This window comes from Coturnix japonica, chromosome 18 (genome assembly GCF_001577835.2).
Source record: "Coturnix japonica isolate 7356 chromosome 18, Coturnix japonica 2.1, whole genome shotgun sequence".
Classification (NCBI taxonomy): domain Eukaryota; kingdom Metazoa; phylum Chordata; class Aves; order Galliformes; family Phasianidae; genus Coturnix; species Coturnix japonica.
The window spans coordinates 2,243,898-2,261,614 of record NC_029533.1 but is presented as its reverse complement, the minus strand read 5'-3'; the positions used below and the strand labels follow the sequence as shown (position 1 = coordinate 2,261,614).

The window sequence follows — 17,717 nt, the reverse complement described above, 5'->3', positions numbered from 1 at the left end:
GTTGTATCCCAACTCAGAAGGAGCCCTTAGGAGTCTTCTGCTCGACTCCTGTTGACTTTGAGTTCTTTATAGAAGGTAAAACGCTGCTCCTGTTCCTCGTTCTGCTTCATTCCGCTGGTGCTCCCTAAGCTGGTTACTAAAAGAATGAGCTCCTCGGTGATGAAGCTGCTGTTGCTGTCTGATATTTATTGCGGCGATCAGATCTTTCTTTTTTGGGGGTTTGTCCCATGTTTAACCTAATTGCCTTTAGTTGGAAGCCCAAGGTTTTACATCAATACGGTGCCTAGAAATGAAAAATTTCATTCATCTTTTTCCCCTTGGCTCGTAAAGCTATTTCAGAAACCACAAAGAGCTGGCTGAGAACTCCCCCGTGATAAAATTCAGTGTGAGATTAGAGAATTTATCCAAATCTACATGTTGATTTTTAATACCAGTAAATTAGATCCATCTTTTTGTATTCACAGAGTGCTCTCCCCGCGCAGCCCGCGTTGTAAATCACTTGCAGCCCGTCTGGCCAACACCTGATTGCACATGCTATCACCAGGAAGGTTTCAGCACCGCTCTTTATTATTTAATGATTGAAATACTTTCTTTTTTTCTTTTTTTTTTTTAACCTGCTCCCAAGAGCCCAAAGATTTACAGCCCTGCAGGGACCCACAGAGCTGTGATATTTCCTTTCATGGTCTCTCCGACTCCGATTGCCAAAGTTGCATGCGGGGCAGCCCGCGTCCTGCCCTCCCCCTCCACTTTCCTGTTCGGAGCCATCAGATAACCATAGTTTGTTCCTCTGTGCTCTCGCATGGCACTGTGCAGCTCCAGGTTCTCAGCTGACCAGATTGTCTTTCAGTTCTCACATGCTCCCTGTTCGGGGGAAATGCTGTGGGGATTTGGTTAAGATTTGCTCCCCCTCCTTATCCAAAAATCTTTGTTTCCTGTGCCTTATTCTGTTGTAGAAACACGGAGAGATATGGCTGCGGTGTCCTTAAAAAACATGGTGGGGTGAAAAATAAATTGTCCTTATCTATGAGATTTCTTAGCATGCAATATTGGAAATCTATGAAGTTTTCTTCATTGCAGCTGAAAATCAGGAATCTGATGAGCACGCTAATAGCGGTGTTTTATTACGGCCTTTAAAGACGCATGGCGCTTTGCTTTCAGCCATCTTCTGCATTTCAATCAGACCTTCATGGTGTCTAATTCCTGCAGTGAATATGCTGGAAGTATTTAACATGCTGAAATCCCCATTATTTAGCTTCTGGATGCAGTCATCGGATATTTTAGCAATCCTTGGAAGATTCACATTGCTTAAGATCGCGTGCACTTTGGCTTTTAGAAAGTCTTCCAAAATGAGAAAAAAAATAAATAAAGAAGATGTAGAAAAAGCACGTGAAGATAAGTCGTATGAACTTTGACGTTCTACTTTGAGGTTACCTTTGGGATTGATGTATCTCTTCTTGGGAAGCCTTTGGAGGTGGATAATCTTGTGCTGACTGTAGTGTCTCAGAGGATGCACATTAGGAAAATAAGTGTAAAAGGAATCCTCGTTTTGGCTGAGCAGTGGGTGAGATTGTCCCTAGATGTCATTAATTACACTTTAAGTAGTTGGATGCAACATGCATTGCCCTGAAACTGACATCACTTTTTATGCATATAAGACTTCATGGTGCTATTTTACAGGTAAAAGATATCCTTTATTCTGGAATAAGAATAATAAACAATATCAAATTGTATATAATACGATTTCCTGCAGGGATGAAATGTCACAAAAAGGTGATTGTGTAGTCCATCGATTTTTTCCTTCTGCATTATAAACCCCTCCCTCCCATGCTATTGCAGCCTAGAATCACACCAGTCTGCTGCTATTTCTCTCCACTTTGTGGTTAAACATTCAGCCCTGTGAGCAATAGCTCACCTAATCCCCATTTATTTGTATTATTTTAACATTGTAAGCCTTCTGCCCACCTCCCCCCCGGCACTGACCCACTGTTCCTATGGAGCAGGAAAGCTGGGATCCCAAATGTTGCTTTTGCTAATGGCATGACATTAAAGTGTAACTCACTGATGAGTTTCTATACTTCGTTACATGAACATGTAGGACTTTATATTGTTTTCTCCAGAGCTATTTTTCCCAGTTTATAAACAGAAGCATCACTACATGGTACAGAATCACCTCTGCATAGCTTTTATGGATTTAATTACATCTGGGGGGCTTCGTTTGGTTTCAAACCCCCCTGGTTTCATTGCTTGTGATATGCAGGCAAGTTCCCAGTGTGGAGCTGTGCTTACTGTTGCCCGCTGCATGCAGTGTTTGCAGCCAGGCATTGCTACAGGGTGCACTGCATGGAGGCTGCATTGCATCTGAGCGCCGTTTAAAATACTGTTGGAGGCAAATAGCTGGAACCTTGGGTGGAAAAAACCAGTGCCCTCTGCTTTCAGATCTTTGTTTGTTTTGCTTGGGGAACAGCAGGAAGAGAACTGCACCCGATCGCTTCAGGCTGTCGGGATTTGTTTAAGTAAATGTGAAATGTAATTGCAGCAGCACCCCGAAAGCACCCCCCCCCCCCCCCCAAATACTGCCTTCGGGTTTTTGTTGTTTTTAAAGCTTTTCCTTCCCAGCCCACTATGACTATCAGAGAAGCTTTGTGCTGCTGCACCAATGCTGCTGCTGGGATCCTCAGTGAAGGGGAAGCCCAAAGCTCGAGTGATGTGTGTCATTCTCGACTTTTAGAGTTGATTTGCATCTTGGTTTTAAAGCAGTAAATTACCAACAGAGCAGAAAATAAGGATTTTGGACTTGGTGTTTGTTGCTGTTTTTTGGTCATTGTTGGTTGTTCTTTGTGGGTTTAGTTTGCTCTGTGCAGGATGAAAAGCATGGCAGAGATTTCCCTTCATTCAAAAGCATCTCAGTTCGATTTTCTCTGCTCCTGCCCCTGTTTCTCAAAGCCTTCTTCATTTTCAAAGCGTTTCCCTTTGCGTCTTGCTCTTGCTTTTTTTTTATTGTCAGTTTTGATCACATTTCATCCCTTGTGTTCTGGGAAGTTTCCCCATTCCCATAGACTGCCACATTCCTGTTCTGATTGAGCTGTACCCCCAGCACTGCCCGCTCATCGCGGTGCCATTGGGGCTCAGTTTGCTGCCCTGTTAGCACCACCTTCCATGTTGCCAAGAAACTTCAGGAAAAAAACAAAGAGAAAAGAAAATGCAGCTGGCACTAATGCTGCATTAAGAGCTGTCCTGCCATAGGACATCTATTCCTTAAGGCGCATTCATCCTGCTTCCCTTCCAATGCAAAGCGAGCTCCTGTGCAAGCAGTCCTATTTTTAATAGGAGCGTTCATAACTCTTTTAGCCTTTGGGAAGGCCAGGCTGGGGTCAGCTGCCTGCAGATGACACGGAGCTCGGTGAGGACAAGGCTGGCTGATGGGCTGCTTGCTGCTGATCCCTGCCCATCGCTGCGGAACACAAAAGCCCCAGCTCCTCCAGCCTTGAAGGAGGCTCATCTTGCAGATGGAAATCCCAATTTAAAACGTTCCCAGTGCACAGTCATGCGCTTTCACTAGAAAATGGGCACTTCAGAGAGTATTTTTCCTCCCTGCGTGCCCCGAAGAGGCACGGCAGTTGCTGATGATAAACCCAACAGGTGCCCGGGCTGCCGGGTACGGGGCCAGTTGGCCGCCTGCCTGCAGCACACAGTGCCTGCATTGTGTCCATAGGTTTTGGTGTGCTTCCACGGCCACAACAGGGATGGGATAGCCCAGTTGAAATACATACTTCAACTCCTAGGGGATTAAATGAGTTTCCTTTGCTTTACAGTTCAGAATTTTACAGTTTCTTTGTTTGGGGCTTCTCGGATTGCTTAATGATTTTTTTTTCCCCCCCGTTTTGCCCAGATGTGTATAATAGTAGCATTTGAACCTTAGTAGGTTTGCCAATTTTATTACTCGACATATGGTATATCCTCTTATTTTTGTCTACTATATCACTCTTTTGCTGAGAAATCCCTCGGCATGCACTTTTTTTCTTGTTATTCTTCGATTCTGAGCTTTGTAACTCTGCTGTGCTCCAAAATTCAGCCTTTTGGTGGTGATTCAAGACGACAAAATATCAGATGTTTTGATTCCGTCTGAGAAGTATTGTTTAAGCTGTCACTTACTGGGAGTATTATGATAGATTAAGGTTGAAACAACCCCTTCCCCAGCTCCCCTGTAGCCTACTGCTTTCAGGCGTGGGAGAAGCTGTGTTCAAGGACGTGCTGGATGAAAGGTGCAGTGGTTGCTGCAGATGTGGCTCTGGCATGAAGCTCAGCCTGTGCTGGTGGTGCTGGGGAGCCCAAAAATCCCAGCCAAGACCCTTGTGAATCTATAAGGCTGATGCTGCCAGCTTGGCTTCTTGCAGAGATTTGGGCATCCCTGCTGTCTTCTGCCTCCAAACCCTTCCTGAAGCCCCTAGAGCAGCAGAGAGGTCATGGTGGGACTCAACAGGCACACTTGGTCTGCCATAAGGTATTTCTACCTTATGCGTCCTTTGCTCTGAGCATCATATATCCATTGTTAAGCTCTTCAGGAGTACATAATATTCCTCTATGCAATCCCCTGTGTGCGTGGCTCATCCTTGAATGCTTATTATGTATTTATAGTGACCAACATTTGCAAAGAATGTGAGCAGAAATTGTTTTCCTGGTAGGCTCAGGAGTGAATTCTTTGGCGGTTTACATCTCTATAACTCAATTAAATGGCATTAGGATAGATTTACATCAGCTGAGTTCTCAGCCTGGAGTCCAAATATAATTCTGAATAATGATGGTTTTTACAAGTGATATTTTTCTTTGCTTTATGAAATCTGATTGGTTTTTGCTTCACAGCAGTTTCTTAAGCTTCCTCTGTAGTAAAGTCTGCCTGTAGCGGAGTTAAGGAGGATATTTAGCCTGCGAGTGACTCATAAGGCCTCGTAGTAATTTGTAGGCTGCTGCTGCTGTCCCTAACGCATCGTTTGCATGATAAGTCTTGTAGCAGCTTCCCATCTCAACTGTAAAGACCCAAGTTGTTCAGATTCTGTCGTTTGTTTCCCACGCAATGGGAACAAGCACAGCTTTCTGCTGGCAAATATTTTGCTAATGCATGCGTCTGGGTTTGGGGAATACGCCTTGCTGTGCGATGCTAATTGCAGTTAATAATAATAACCTCTCAGGTAATCTTCTATATAATAGGGAGTAAAAATAATTTCCTTACAGCGTTGCTGATATTCACAGCAGAATGTTTTATGGCTGTTGTGTTTCTTGAGGAAAAGGCTGGGCTTCTGTCATAGAGGGCTCGGCGTGCTGTGATGGTTCCCCAATTAATACAAAGCCAGGCAGGAGCACCTTGCTGTGTTTTGCCATTAGAAATGTTATCCACAGCACTGATATCCTCATAGAATCATGAAGGTTGGAAGAAGTCACTGAGACCATCAAGGCCAAGCCAGCCCACCATGTCCACTGCTTGCATTGCTCACTGCCACATCTCCATGTACCCCAGTGTGCAGTCATTGCTATCCACAGGTTGGCTGAGCTTTCTTTTTGTCCACTTACCTTGAGTTATCCTATTGGATTCACCCATTGGTGTCTTCCACAAGGGACACCCAGCATAATTTTTACAGAGTCATAGAGCACCCCAAGCTGGAAGGATCCCATACGGATCATTGAGTCCAACCCCTAGCGCCATGCAGCACCACTCAAACCCAAAGCCTGGTGTCCAAATGTTCTTTGAGCTCCAGAACAACGTTTCTATAATCAAAAGCAATTCTGTTTAATACAGCTATATAGGTTACACTGTTAGGTTTTTCATTAGAAGTGATAGTGGCTGCCTTTGGCTGGGACATAGTTTGGTTTGCAGTCGGTCTTTTTGTGTCTTCAAGTTGGAACCTGTAGAGCAGCTCATTGAGTCACCCAGCAGGAGAGGAGGTTCAGCTCCTGCCTGGATGCTGCCAGTATTGTGTGGTTCATCTCTGATGAATACAAGGGTTTGTTAATGGCAGTGCTTGGCTCTCACTTCCCTGGGACAGATCTGGAAGGATTGCTTTCCTCTGCTGGGAATGCCTTTAGAGAACAGCTTTCATCCTAGCATGGACAATTTCTCTCAATTTTTTTCATATTTCTCCATGAGAATTGCTAGCCCTGACTGTCAGCTTCTATAGTTTTATAGATAAACACTTGAAGATACATCTTCAGTCCACAATCCCATGTTTATGGGAGGGAGTAAAGCTGTGAGACTGGAGTAATTCTAACACACACTGCCTCCCCCCAACCCCGGGCTGGTTTTACAGCATGCATTGCAAATTGCCCACAGAATTTATGTCTCCCTCAATCCCACTTTGCTTCTCATTTTCAGTAAATTTCACACCCGTCGCAGCCTCCCCAAAGATCGCTCAGCAATGGACGTTTATGGGAGCGTTTCACAAAAGGAATTGCAGTGTTGCAAGTTGCTGGAAATGCCTCCAGATTGGCCGTGATTCAGTGCACTGTCAGCAGCTGTCCTTTTCTTTGCACGCACAGTCACATCCCACCTCTGTGTGTGTGCATTTACATGCGGGTATTTACGTCTGGGTCTGTCCCAATGGTGACAAGTCACGAGAATTAGAGTCTTCCATGAAGCTTTCCAAGCTGGGAGGCATGGAGGATTTCCAGCCACAAGCAGCATCCATGAGAGGCACTGAATTTAGATTGCAGTTGTTCTTGTCCTGAATGACTTTTGGATTTAAATAGGTGAGTGTGGGAACCAAGGAGAAAACATGGAGACATCAGGCGACTTCTTGCAGCATCACTATGTGGGCTGTTAGGACCTGACCTGGGTTAACAGCCGGGTTTTGTTTTCTCATTCTGGATATTATCTGCTCTTGGATCGAGCCTGAGGGCTTCTCAGGTAGAAAGAGTTGGAATGGTAAAAAAAACACAGAAGAAAATGACATGTTTTCTTAATCAGAGCATGACTGTGCAGTAGTGTGAAGAAGGCTGCACATAACTGCTCTGTGCCATCACAGGGGTGAGTACAGGGAGGAGAGCTCGTGTTTAAACCTGAGAGTGGCGCTGGGAAATAAAGAAATGGGCACAAATCAGCTGTGAGTAACTGCAAGGTGGAAATCAGATGGGTGTTTTCAACCATTGTGAGCTTCTAGTAATTAATAGAAGGGTAGTCCCTTTTCCTGCATGTCAGAGGCAGCTCAGCCCCAGCTGCATTGGGGGAATTGCTTCAGCAAGGGGTGAGGGACTTCTCCAGGTTTGCACTGTGATTAAAGCAAAAGAATACGGTTAAAGCCTGGCCCTTGTTCCTGTATTTTGATGATACTGTGGGTGTTATTTAACAGATTTTTCTTTGCTTGTTTTTTCAATAATTTCTCGTTCCATTTGGAATCTTATTTCCTTTTTCTCCTTTTGAATTGGAAACGTGATATATTTGTATTGTGAAGAACAACAGCTTCTCCAGCCAGCAGCAGCCTGTCACCTCCCTGCATCCCAAAGAGCTGATGGCTGTACCTGGACCCAGTCTGTTCCCTTTATAAAGGCAGTGGGGAGCTGGCAGAGATGCCCTGAGACCTGTTTTCTGCTGGTCCAGCTCTGCTCTTCTTCCAGGAGAACCTCACTGCTAAACTCAATGCAAAAACTTTTTTATTATTATTTTCCAAGGTGAGGATGACATACATGTGAAAGCACCTCCTGTTACTTGATATTTAATTATGAAAGCATCCGCTGGAAAAATAGCATGGGCCTGGTGTAATCAGGGCTGCTGCAGACCTGCTAATCTTTTCATTTGGTCTAGACATCAAGGATGCTTTGTGCTGAGCTGGCTCTGCCCTGATAATCTCAGACCTTCTGGACTGAAAGTTTTGGGCCTCTTTATGAAGGGGGGGGGGGAACTCCTCCATAAACCCCTTTTGCTTTGCAGTGTTCCTCTTTTGGCTGATAAATGCCTATTTGATTAGTTCATGGAAAAGGTATTTGGGTGAACCTGACCGCGGAGGCAGCCCGGCTCCGTGCGAGTGCCTTGATGTCTGGGAGCTGGGAGCCCCTGTGTGCTCCCAACCACAGCCCGGCTGCTGGGGCTGCGGCTCTGAGCTCTGACAGCTCCGCTCAAACATCCCTTCCCTTTGCCATGCCACTTTATTAAAGATATTCTTTAATTACACTCTAAAAGAGATCCCTGTTCCTTGGCAGCGGATCAGAAAGTGATGGACGGGTTTCCTTCTGCTTTTGGACGCATCTTCTGTTTTTCTCCTCCTTCTTTGTTAATTTCAATAATCCTCCTCGTTATCTATTTTTAATCAGTTCAAAGATGATAAACATACACTAAAAATAATGGCTAACGGAGTGTTTTCCTCAACCTACTCATTTGTTGAGCGCTTTCAGTCTGCAGCAGGGTTTCTGTACTGACTTTAATTAAGGAGCAAGTGGGAGGGTGGCAGGGAGAAGGAGGGAATTCCCTTCACCTGGAAAATGCATTGGGAAAGTCATTCTGGGTCAAAACAAAGAAATCCTGCCTCTCAACAGTGGCCAAAACCGATTGCCTGAGGAGGAGTGGAAGAGTATAAATGAGGTTTTATATTTTTTATGTTATATACATATATATATAACATAAATATATATATATATATATATATATTTCTTTATTTTTTGGTCTTTGCATGGAGAAAAAAGCAACAGATTTTATCTACCTGGGAATGACTCCAGTGCTGCCTGAATGCGACTGCTGTCTAGTGTGGCACAGTGCAGGGGTTCGCTGAGGATCATGCTCAGAAAGCAGGATGGTGCTGCTGCTGGGATGGGTGAAGCTGTTGTCCTGCCTGTGCTGAGCAGCCCCAGCATGGTACTCAGTTGCCAAAGGAGGCTGTGGATGCCCCATCCCTGCAGGCATTCAAGGCCAGGCTGGATGTGGCTCTGGGCAACAACTATGTTTGTTGTTAATTCCTCCAAATTTCATGGCAGCGCCCCAAGGACGGGCTCAGAGCTGACCAGGTTTTCCCCTGACTTTGCACTGTTTGCAGGCCTCCCTGCCTCTTCTCTGTAGCTTATCAGATCACGGTGCCAGATTATCTCTCTGCCAGCTTTGAGAAGCTGCACTCAGTTGTCAGCAGCTTGTCTGCTAATAGGCACAACTGTTCTCCATCAAGGCTGCTTGAGCAAAGCATCTGGAAATGTGGAAATTCAGAGGAAATCTCGCTGGTTCAACCCAATGGAGAAAACCCATGCAGCTTTGGAGGATGAACTGCCAAACTATAAATATTTATATAGTAAATGCATATGCTTGTGTGGAAACGAAGCGCTTCGAACCATGTGAGCAATCCTCCAAACCTGTTCTGTGTATGTTTCGGTGCAGAAAATACCTCTCCCATGTTTTATGTGTACGAGTGGATGTTTAGACAGGAGTTGCCAGGGTGCACCAAGGAGGTGATGTGCAGCTGCTTCTCACTGCAGCAAGGCACTTGCAATCAGTTTCTTTTACCTGATTACTGTTCTTTTCTTCTTATTATTCACGTATTATCTTTTGGCTGGGAGCACGTGTGATATGTTTTGCACTTATTTCTGCATCCATGGTGACACTCACAATGTGTGCTGCTGGAGCTGGAGGCTCTTGGATGGGCAGGGAGCTCTCCTTCAGTCACTGTTTCTCCAAAGGATTGACAAATAGCTTTGTATGAACCCAATTCATTCTGCCACACTGCTGTTTCTGTGCCATCGTGCTCCTTATTGTTGTTCTTTTGTTTAAAGAGTGGCCTACTGAAATAGAGAGGACCACATTGCCCTATTTTTGTTTAAACTCCTACAGCATTTCAAAGGTTTGCTGTCATAAAACAAATAAATTTAAGCAAGCAAATAGGTCATTATGCCTTAAAAAGCCACGGGAGGTAATGCTGATTTGGTGTCTTAATTGGTTTCCAAGCTAAAATTAATAGTGTGTGGAATCCCTCTTAGTAACATGACTCAGAACTATTTATTTTTCAACTCCTCTTTTAACTCCAGCTGAGATTGATGGGCATGTTATCTTAGCGTTTGGGAGATGCAAGCAGTATTGGAATGACAAACATTTCTTGACAGCTTTAGAAAGACGGATGATGTGATGCCGTGCAACAGGTTGGGCTGTTTGTGCTTTCTGATGGGTCCTGGTGGGGCTGTTGCTTCACTTTCTGTCTTAATGAAGGGGAAGAAAAGGTGAGAGCTATTTATTGGTCTGGGATGTCTTTGCAACTTGGATTCTCCATGCAGAGGTTTGTCATCCACCCCTTAACAGGAGAGCATAATGATAGCCACCGTCATTTAATGGTCCTGGCTCATGCACGATGCTTTATAAGAAGAAAAAAACTACTGGATTTTACCTGCAAAACTGGAGCTAAATAAATGCATATTGTACATCTGTTATTGTACCTTGCTGCTATATTTGGCAACTGTGCTTTTTCTGGTTAAAAATGTGGTGTTTTGAAGATAGAGCCCTTACCAGAACTACTTTACTCTGGGTAAAACCCCTCGGCTTGAACAGAAACTCCATCTAGTTTTGTAGGCATCTCTTTGTTCCTTTTGATCAACAGAACTGGGCTGGCTTTGTGAAGGAGTCTGAGGACTGGGAAATCAGCTGGAGAAAAGAGGTGTAGTGAGGACACTGATAGCTCCCCATTAAGTTCCATGCAAATGGGAGACAGGATGGCTATTAGTCTGAATTTGCTTTGTTGCCAAACTGATTTTATACAAACGTAGGTGGTGATGCACCCATCGCTGAGTTTGATACGGTCTTTCAGCATTCACAGCCCTTCCTAAGAAAAGTAATGAGCACCTTTTGGAGCTTTCCAGCCAGTTAAATGTTAATAAAGTCTTCAAATCCCTTGCAGGTATTTCTCTCTCTTTTTTGACTTCATTTCTTTTTGTACCAAAGAGATACTCCCATCTCCTACAGACTCAGTAATTTGCCTGAATGCGCCATGTGTAAGAACGTGACTTGCAGCTCTTCCCCTTATCAGCTCTCCCTGCCATCAGCTCTCCAGTACCTCACTGAATTCAATCTCGGGGGATGATTTTATTAATATTAAGAGGTCTGAGCTGCCGGGAGGTCCAGCTGATCGTTTCTGTGACAGTTGGGCAAAGTTTTCCCGCTGTTCTGTTAGGCAATGTTAATGCCGTTTACACCCTCGTTCGCACTTAGAATCTCGAGCCCAGATTTTGTTCCTTGTTTTTTTCTTTGGTGTGGGATTTTTTTGTTTCTTTTCTTAATACTGGTGAGCTTTCAAGGCTTCTTTTCCAGAAGGAGCTGAAGGCTCCTCTGCCAAATGCCGACAGACCAAAGCAAATCAGTTTTTCTCAGGTGTCAGTAAAGTGCAAGGAAGAAAGCAATTCTGTATTTCCAAACCTTAAGAAGTGTTTGAGAGTAATTAAACTGCATGTATGCAAATAAATACATAACCTTTCTGTGGCCCAAAGCAGGCAAGCCTGCTGCTTATGTACAGCACTGCTTTTGTCTGTGTTGTAAGAAAGAAAGCCACGAGCAGTGAAAATGAATGCGTCTACACATGATATAAGAGCTCAGTTTATGGATTAATATTCGGGTGCCTGGCAGGAAGCACATTGTGCTGGATTAGTATTCTTATCGTCGGAGTGACAAATTATAAAGAGCTGATTAAAATGACCTGAATCCTGGACACATGGGGAGGCAATGGGAGATGTGTGGGAATGATTTAAACCTCACCTTTACACTTCCGTGCTCTGATCTCCTGGGAAGAAAAAGCAGAGCAGCAGCAACGCAGCTTTGTTTTATAGCTCTCTGTAGTGGGGACCAAAAAGTGGCTGTGGAGGGCTCAGGATCCCTGTGGTTTGTTCCTAGAGAGCAGTAAAGGCTTCACATCTCAGCCAGGCGCTAAGGAAGCTGCTGCCTGTTGGCTCTCAGTTGCCATCTGGAGGATGCTCGTGCCTCCTGGCTGAGCATTATGCACATCTCACACTTGCACTGGGCAGCAAAAATACTGCCCTAAGAGTTCCTGAGGAACAGCTTTCTTCCACTACAGGAATTTCTCTAAGCCATTTTCAGTATCGGGTTTTATCTGCAGTATTGCTCAAAGCAGCTGCACTGTGTTCAGAGGACCTGGCCTGGTGTATTTTAGGACACAGAGTAACTTAAACCAGATACCGACCTTGTGCAATTCCTATCTTCAGCAAAGAGGCTGCTGTATGCAGTTGTGTTTGTTTTTTAAATTACATGTTGTCCTCGTGGCACGCTGCTGTCATGACAAACATGATTTAATTCAGAGGAATCTCTTTGAGAGCGTGGCGTTGCGAAGGGATTTGGGGTGTATTTTGGTAAGCATAGAAGTGGTGATTTTCTTCAACTTTGCAATCGTTCCTAAAATACATTGGAATAAACACATACCTCTGCTTGTAGACATCAACTTGTAGTTCATCATTTATGAATAGGCACAAATCCTGCATGGGTAGGTGGTTGACTTTGGGTGACTGCAGTCCAACTGTTGAATTTTGTACCAAAAAGTTAAGTTTTCTCTTCTTATTTCAGGGAAACACGATGTATATGCTGCTTTATTGCCTTATCCCAAGCCTGGATAGAGAGGACTGTGTAACCCCTAAAGGAGAGAGAAACTGCACAGTTGTGCACTTCAGGTGGGAGCTGAATCACAGTTTCTCCCTCTCCTTCTCTTGTGATTCCTAGAGTGACTGAAAGGATCAAGTAATGATCCAGGCAGAATGGAAAAGGGGGAAATGTGTCCAGGTTGGGTCACTGTTGGATCAGCATAAGGGAAGGACGTGAGGTGGAGCTTGGATCTGTGAGACACATTCATAGCCAGTTGGGTTTTAAGGTGCAAAGGAAGAGCAGAATGGTGCCCAAGTCCATGCCCAAAGGATGGGATGGGAAGGGGTTCACTGCACCTGGAAATGGCTGCTTTTGGCTCAGGGAGACAAGGGGTTGTGATAGACAAGTCTGAAGTTATTCATACAACTGAAGGCCGCATCATGTTTTAATTATTTAATTATTTAATTATTTAAATTAAATGATTATTTAATTATTTAATTTAATTAATTATGTTTTCCTACTTGATGGTCACAACTGTGCCAATCCTTGGCTGTTGCAATGGCAATGAGGCACAGTGCTGTCTGGACCTTGTCACTGACACTCCTGAGTGTTAGCACAGCCACGCTCTATTCCAGCTCCTTGTAACAGCACTTGTGATTGCATCAGAGGACTTTGTGTGGCAAAAGTGTTGATGAAGAGGCCGACAAGCCACAAGCCTTTAATGACTCCTTGTTTTCTTGGTCTCTAATGGGGTTTGGATGAGCTGACAACAAATACAGGGTGGGCACATCTCCCCGCTGCCCTGGTCATGGGAAGCTGTGCGGAAGATGGATGTCACTCCTGGAGGCATTTTGGGTGGGTTTGGGGTTTCTCTTTGTTTCGGATCCTGATGCCTGGGATGGCATCTCAAGTCACTCAGTGGGCACTAAACCAAGTCCCCGGTGTACCATGGGAACTCAGGGCACTTTCTGTTTAACTGTACTCAGTGATTAAGCACAAAAACCTGTCAGATTTCTCAGGCCATGGGACAAATGTCTCTGAGGACCCTCAGAAAGTCCCGTGCCTGGAAGTGGCCAGAGAAATAGCAGCACGTCTTGTCCTGATGGCTTAAAAGCCAAACCTGCACAGCACGTCATTAATCTTACAAGACAAATAAGTGTTAATTGAAGTCTGAGAGTCTTTGCATTCTCAGCCTTGAAAATATGTTTCTGAAGTGACAGATCTCAACACTTTCTCTGCAGTTACCTCCTGTCCTCTTCCCTGTAGACAGCAATGGGCTGCTGAACACTGGCAATATGAGGAACGTGTCTTCAAAACAAGCGCAGCTTGGCAGCTGCTTTACCTCGCAGCTTTCCTTGGGTTCACTGGAGAGTGACAGTTTGGGGTTTAGCTGCCCTTCTCTACCTGTAGGTAACGTTGTTCAGGCTTGCATCGAGCTCGTTTTTAATTAGAATCCTCTTTGAAATGGAAAATATTAAAGCAGGTCTATAGCAAGGCTGGGAAGAGCAGAGCCAGGGGGGTTTCAGATACTGCTTTAAATAAAAAAATAAAAGACAAAAAGAAAGAAAAGAAAAAAAAAAAAAAGCCATTTCTAATCCTTAAAATATTTGGCTTGCTTTATTTTCATATCTTGAAGACAAACAGGTGCTGTGTGCCCTTTATGATTCTCAAATACACCATCTCCAAGCCAGCAATCTCTAAAGCCTTCCCTTGTTTGTACAATTAGGGTGGGATTTTCAGAATCACTCAGTATTGGTCTGTCTGTGCTCTCATTGAAGTCAAACTGCCATTGACTTCAGTGGGGATGGTGTTAGATCAGTTCAGGAGTGCTTTTGAAAATCCTTCCTTTGCGTGGCTTTCTTGTTTTTTTTTAGGCACATCTGTGTACAATTGAATCAAAAGACCTTTGTAATAGACTTTAATTATTCTTTGTTGTTTTCATATAAAAGTGATTGAAAGGAAACCGGGAGAAAACCTATAATAATAATCTCGACTTTGATCTTATTTACCATAAATTATATGTTCTGTTTTTCTTTGCCTTTTATGTAATTATACGTTACTTTATCACAATATGAGATAAATGGCTCAAAACACACGGAGTAGAAATAACCAGATAGTATGAAGGGCTCAAAGGAGGAGCTGGAACCTTTGCAGCCTGCTGCATTTCCAGGGCTTGTTTTAACACTGTGCTCTGAACACGTGAGATACTCATCACACAATCAGAGTATCTCAAGTTGGAAGGAGCCTGCAGGGATCACTGAGCCCACACTGCACCCTGGGAATGGCACATTGTTTGGAGTGCTTAGGATCAGGCTGAAGGTTTTGTGCTCCATGAGTGCATGGGGCCTTAAACAGGAGCTACTCTGGGGGTCTGGGTTTGTCAGGGACCTGTGGATGGGGTGGGAGGGTGATGGCTGGCAGTGAGGGCCTTGCTGGGTCCTGCCCAGCCCTAGCATTGGTATTGCAGTGGAGAGATCCGCACGTTGACACAAATTAAACTGTTTTTTAATAGCAAGGTTATGCTCTGGCTTTAAATTTGTCAGTTCTGATGTAAACGTGTGTTTAGAGTTAAAGGGAAATGTACATCACATCCAATACATGGAGACCAGTTGCTGCCTCCAGCATCTGCTGTTCCAGTTCAGAGCAGGCCCTGGGTGCTCAGATCGCAGCAGAGCGGATGGGAAAAGCTCACATGCGGGCGATGCATTTGATAAACTATATGACATGTTGTTCCTCGTAATGTGCTCTATTTATGTTTGTGTGTTAACAGGAATCAGGGTATTGAATTGTCATAATTCAGGAGCTGAAATTGTTCCCGCAGGAATGACCACAGAAGGCAAACAGCTCCGTGCTCAGACTTTTCCATCCCTAATTAATTGCGAACAGTCAGGCCACTCAATCTGAGAACTTAATAGGTGGTGGCTGTATTTAACTGCAAATCAAGTGCTCGGTGATGGTGTGGAAGGAGTGAGCTTGGGAGTCCTGCTCGAGTCTAAATAACGTAATTAATGTGTGTCCCAGTCAGTGCTATGGGCTGCTATTGCCAGGAGGGAGAAATGAAGCAGTCTGCAGTGTTTCACTTAGAAACATAGAGGAAACCAGTATGAAGCAGCTAAGGACAGAAAGCACGGCTGTAAATAACAGTGAGCGGTAGTGTGACAGCTAATCTAAGATTTGTTAGATGTTTGAGATATAATTACTGTATATTAACTAGATGAGATCTACGCAGAGAGTCTGATGAGTCTGCCAGAGAAATAAACCACAAAGTATAGCTGGTGTGATTTATTCTTTTCCGACATGGTGTCTTGGATGCTTGAATGTACTGATAAAAAGTTAGGATGGGGTCTGGAGAATCATTGCCAAGTTTAGTCACTCTGGGATTGTAGATGCTGTAGGTTTAACCCTCTGGCTGTCCTTTGGTGGCTGCCTTCCCAAATACCTATGGGAGGGCATTCCGCCTTGTCTGTCTGGGCTGATGCATTCAGACTTTGCCTCTATCAGACAGAAGTTTCTTGTTCTATTCAGGGCTCAACTGCTACATGAAATATACAGCAATGTGTCACAAACTGATACAGTATTATCACATCATACCAAGTGTGTACCTTTCTATTCTCTCAGCAGCGTTGGGCATCCAACTGTTCTTCATTTCTGCCTTCTTATGTTTCAGCTTGAGTTTAAAACTTAGGCGTTATTGTAGCTTTACCCATCACACACTGAACGCCTTTAGCTGTGAGTATTTAAGAGCCGGGATCTCTGTGTGTGCCCAAGTTTCAGCTGGACGTCAGCTCTGGGCGGTCAGTGCAAATACAAATAAGGGAGGTTTGTGCCAACAGAGTGAAACAAAACTGCACACAGCCCAAAATATTTTCAGAAGAGAAAGAAAAGACTTTCGCTCTGCAGAATTTTCCCTTGTATCGCTCCACCAGTCTGATGTCAAATGACATTTTTTCTTCATTTAGCGTAATTGTGTCTGAAATGTAACAGTGAAACAACCCATTAGCAAAATGCTGAGCTGTCAGAAGCAATCACTGCCTTCCAACCCAAACAAAGTGCTTTCCCTTCCCTGGGTGTACTTGTTGCCATTTTGTACAGAGGGTCTTTGTGAGTCTGTCCCCCCGCCCCAGCACTCACACTGTGGTGCTGCAGTGATGCAAAGCTGACCCACACCTCAAAGCTGCTGTGCATCTGTGCCTTGGGGCTCGGTGATGCTGGGCTGGGCAACCCACAGCAGGGCTGTTCTTGGTGATCTTTTCCACTTTGCACTGTGGAACGCTGCCCCATCAAACAGCAAGGCCAGAAACGTGGCACTGTCAGGATGAGGATGTTTGCAAACTTTGTCTTTTGTCATGTGAAAGGATGCATCAGCTTGATGAAGCGACATAGACCTTATACAGCAGCAACCTGAAATCCATCTGCAGTCTGACTGCTCAATATGTCCTTCTGATGGCTTGAAATCCTGCTGCTAGATTGCTAGAATGCTACACATTCACTGTAATTGGGTTCCTGCCCCCAAAACCTCAGACATAACGTCAGTAGAAGATATCCTTTCTATAAATACATATTGCTAAGCCTATAAATAGCTTTTGGTGAATCCCTGAAGCATGGTGGTTTTTTTGTATATATGTATATTTCAGTTTTTTGTTGCTATTTTGTCCTTTAAGCTGCTGCATGGAAAACCACACTCAGCTTTTCCAATGCCGTTCTCTATGAAGCAGCTCTGCAGAAGCCTGCAGGAATTTGTAGCGTGCTGATAGCGCTGCCTCAGTGTTCCCATAGGTGGTGTTTCAAGTCAGATTGGGTTGGTGGTGTTAAATAACAGCATATGGTGTGCTCGCTGCCTGCAGCCAAAGAGAGGTGCTCAGTGCAGTTTGGGTCGCGTTTCACAAGAGCTGATTGGTTTTTGGGGTGGGTTGTAGGTTCTTGGAAGGTAGAAGATCTCGAAAAAAGGCATCTGTCTTTAAAATACCAAAAGCACAACATTGGTGAGGGCTGTTGATCTTAATATAAAACCAGGGGCAGAGCTGTGTGTGTGTGTGCACATAACAGCGTGTATAAAGGCTCTGTTAGACCTGTCGAGAACTTGGAATCGGCCTCTGCTTCAAATAAGGAACTTCTGGGGGACTTGAACAAACTATTTTTGTCCTCCAGGTGATTTTCTTTCTAAAGGGATGCCAGAAGTATTACT

At 44.3% G+C, this 17,717-nt stretch overlaps 1 protein-coding gene across 2 annotated transcripts in view; it reads left to right on the top strand.

Annotated features, from left to right (window-relative positions):
- The window catches only part of LOC107322098 (protoheme IX farnesyltransferase, mitochondrial), an 88,722-nt gene that overhangs the window by 35,595 nt on the left and 35,410 nt on the right, over nt 1-17,717 (top strand). The gene's annotated exons all lie outside the window — the stretch shown is intronic.